At 39.6% G+C, this 4,091-nt stretch overlaps 1 protein-coding gene across 1 annotated transcript in view; it reads left to right on the forward strand.

Moving 5' to 3' along the window:
- The first annotated feature begins 1,308 nt into the window (after positions 1-1,308).
- LOC107100857 overlaps positions 1,309-4,091 on the forward strand; it is an 8,868-nt gene continuing 6,085 nt past the window's right edge. The window contains exon 1 of the mRNA XM_015399517.1: positions 1,309-1,403. The gene's annotated coding sequence lies outside the window, so the exon portion shown is untranslated. The remainder of the gene's footprint in view (positions 1,404-4,091) is intronic.

Raw genomic sequence — 4,091 nt, forward strand, 5'->3', positions numbered from 1 at the left:
TGTGTGTGTGTGTGTGTGTGTGTGTGTGTTTGTGTGTGTGTGTGTGTGTGTGTGTGTAGCAGTATAGAGTGGGAGGCAGATCTCCAATTGAGGTCTTGCTTTGATTGGTTCCTTACATCAGCTGTCTTCCCATAAAAAGCCTTGGTCCTGCTGACATGCCACCTCTTCCACTTCCGTGTTATTTGTGCCTTATGGCACCACGGATAGTTGCATAACGCACAACTCATAATGGTGACAGCGCGAACACTGACTTAGCCCTTGGAGGCTAATTAACTTAGCCTAGTGCTAACATAGTTCATTCCATGTTTTTAACATGTATTGTGTTTCTGGGAGCTGATTGTCTCCTCTGAGGTGGTGGATCCCCTGGTGCATGTTTCTTCTTGGTTTAGGTTCATTTATTTATTTTTTTTTATCGTGTTTTTTTTATAATGTTGTTTTCCCTCCAGTTATTTCCCCTGCTTCACCTTTGGCCACAGCTGCTGGCCCAGCTATGTTTTTAAATTTGTATGGATAAATAGTGAAATTAGAACTTATGCATTAGATAAAGCTAAGAATTTGAGCTGGACTGTTTTTTGCTTCTCAATTAACAAACCTGTGTGGTTCACTTGCGCATACTCGTCATATATATACCAGTATATATATATATATTTATATATATATTCGAACATAGAAGGATAAGAAATAGATTAAGTTGAGAGGTGTCCACTGAAGGCCTAGGTACCATATGCACTGCCCACCACTGCAAATGATGGTTGGATGTATTTTGAAGTGAATTGATTAAGTGTAGGACAAGTATTCGCCATTTACTATCAAGTAAGAGCTTTATAGATAACTACATCACATTGATTATCTCCATCCCAGAAAATAATATGGGGTAGCTAAACTAAGTTAACTAACTTTTATTTCTCCTTTTTATCTCTCGTCTTCTGATTTAACTTATGGTTAGTGAACAATGCAATAAATCTTTTTAATGTGATGCATCTGTAACTTGATGGATATTAAAGATCATAAAATCACTTTGAGATTTTATAAAACAATGTACATTCGATCAGTCAAAAAATGTGAAAACAAATGTTAACCTTTGAAGATGGCATTTATTCAGTTAGATGTTGTTCATTTAATCATAATCTCTTTCTGAGGATGTGCTCCATTGCAATGTAATTTCTACGGTAACTATTGGAAAGTCTTCTTTCCAACAGCAATTTCCAAGTGAAATAGATGCAAACTATTAATGAGAGGGAGTGGTACACCAAACCAGATTCCCATAAAATGCCTGGCAGTTTTCCATTGAGCAGAAACAACATCAGGACTTCCCAACCCAAAGGAGCTGCGGAAAGAACCTCCTCTGAAAAACCCCGGACTACATCCCAGCTTCACTCTCTGCAGGTTGGCTGATGCATCAGGTATGTGAATCCTTGTACTTCTACCAACATTAAAGTTAACTAAATTAGTCAAATTGAATCACCCTAGGATGTTATATTTGTGGATGATTATGAATGTGATAAATATCAACATCCAAAACAGGACGTTGCCAGCAATGACTGATAAGAGCTGATGCTCAATAATTGAATCACTGGAATCTTCATGTTGGTAATTGCTGTCTTAAGGTTAAACATTAGTAAAATGTTTCATGCTTTAAATGGAACTGTTGTATTCTTCTGTTTGAGTGTGTTTTTGTTGTGTGTGAGACATCCTGCTATTTTTTGGATCTCTCCGCCTACGGTCTGGTGATAAGAATCTAATTAATGAGGAACAATGGCTGCCTAACAATAAACCTCTGCTTTCTGTTTAAGCTGAGAGAGTTTCTTACTTGATCAACTCTTGGCAAAACTCTATGTTGATTCCTTCTGTGTTTTGTTGCATAAAGAGTTGTTGCACCTCTCTCTCACTCTTTGTCCTGACATCTACCAGGTCTGTTTATATAGAAGAGATGATCAGAGACAGAACTTAAACTAGCACAATTTATTACTAAATTGATGCATGCATTCAAATGAGCGTTCAGTGCACAGTAAGACATAGAGACCCAATCAAGAGAAATAGAGACAAATGTGCACAAATTTAACCAGCCTGGAAACCACATGGTTAACAAGCTGCATGGCCCCAGAAATTGAGCGAATAAATTATATGCTCAGGAGAAAGGAATGCTAAATAGAATAGAATAGAATTCAACTTTATTGTCATTGTATGTCACGAGTACAAAGCAACGAAATGTGGTTTGCATCTATCCAGAAGTGCTATACAGGATATACATATTATTACAGGTGTATTTACAAGCAAAAAGTAATAGTTAGGGACTGTAAAAAGTTGTGTATAAATATAAATATGAATATGGGAGCTACATGCACAGATTATACAGATTATACAGGAATGTTAGGAAAAGGATTATATATGTATTAGTGGGTTTATAATACAAGATAAATAATGTGAGGTAAGACTTACAGATTGTATACAGATTGTGTATGTGTGTGAGGGGAACAGTCCATGGTATGTGTGTGAGTGTGAGGACAGTCCACATGTTATCATTGTATGAGGGAATACAGTCCTTATTGTTGTGTCAGAAGGCGTTCAGGAGCGTGACAGCTGTGGGAAAGAAGCTGTTCCAGTGCCTTGTGGTTCTGGTCCATTGGCTTTTGTAACGCCTTACAGAGGGCAGGAGGGAGAAGAGTGTGTGTGCAGAATGTGTGAAGTCCAAGGTGATTTTACTGGCCCTTTTCAGTCATCGCTTCCTATAGATGTCCTTGATGGTAGGGAGCGGTGCCCTGGTGATGTGCTGGGCAGTTTTCACCACCCTCTGCAATACCCAGGAACTTAAAGCTGTCCACACGCTCCACTGCTGTCCCCTTGATGTGGATGGGTGGGTTTAGGTCAGTGCTCCTCCAAAGCATATTAGTGTTTACTCTCCCATCCTCCTAGTCAATGACTTCTGAACACTATAGTCTCCTGTGAACTTCGACAGCGCCCTCTGACGTCTTTCATCTCTGTTCCAAATGGGGCGCCTAAGCCTCGAGTTGGGGGTGCATGAAGAGGCATCCATCGTATGGATGCAGAGAGACACCTCTGATAAAGATAAGGCAGACGTCTGCCCCTCGAACCAGTTCAAACCAGTTCCTTCAAGGATCAAAAAGGGTCACGTCTCTTTGCCTGTAACTGAAACGACCCACATGAGACAACACCTTTAAGAAATGCCTCCCATTTCCAACATCCTCCCAGTTCTCCTCCCCCAAAAGAAGGTCTCACTTTGGCAGATCATTATCAGATAGTGCAGTTATAAGTTCTAAAGAATCTGTTTCACTTTCTCTCTCCTCTGTTGCTGAAAAATAATGTTTTAATTTCTTGCTGAACAATAATTCAGAGGGCAACCATTTTATGTACTCCCCTTCACAGGTTGATAATTTTGTTGATGGGGTTGCTAGTTCTCTGCTCCTTAGACAACGCAGCTCCTTTGAAAATGATAGAAAGCTTGCTCCTTGGTTTAACGCAGCAAAATGCTAGGAAACTGGAGAGAAAATATCGCTCCACAGGCCTGCGGAAGTCCTTCCTAGTCTGGAAAAATAGTCTACTGCTGTATAAGAGGACCCTTTGTAAAGCAAGAGCAGCATACTTCTCCTCATTGATAGAGGAGAATAAGAATAATCCTAGATTTCTTTTTAGTCCAGTTGCCAAACTCACCCAGAGCCATAGCTCTGTTGAACCGTCCATTCCACCTGCTCTTAGCAGGAAGGATTTTATGAGATTCTTTATAAATAAGATTGATCTTATTATAAAAAAGATCATAAGCACTCCTCTAGCCACATTTGGTTTGTCTCTGGAGGGTGGGGCAACATCTGAGGTAGTCATGGAATCTGAACCGGGTTTAGACTGCTTTGATCCAGTTGAACTTTCAGAGTTAGCAAAAGTATTGTCTTCATCTAAGCCTTCAGCTTGGATGTTAGATCCAGTTCCAACCAGGTTATTTAAGGAGGTATTCCCTTTTTGTTGTTTGATTTATTGATTGACTTTATTGATCTCAGAGTGGATAAGTTTACTCGTTACATCTGGTCAAATACTCAAAAAAAAGTTGTTACAGGGATATATACCTCAGACCATTAAGG

Source organism: Cyprinodon variegatus, unplaced genomic scaffold (genome assembly GCF_000732505.1).
Source record: "Cyprinodon variegatus isolate N-32 unplaced genomic scaffold, C_variegatus-1.0 Scaffold1021, whole genome shotgun sequence".
NCBI classification, from domain to species: domain Eukaryota; kingdom Metazoa; phylum Chordata; class Actinopteri; order Cyprinodontiformes; family Cyprinodontidae; genus Cyprinodon; species Cyprinodon variegatus.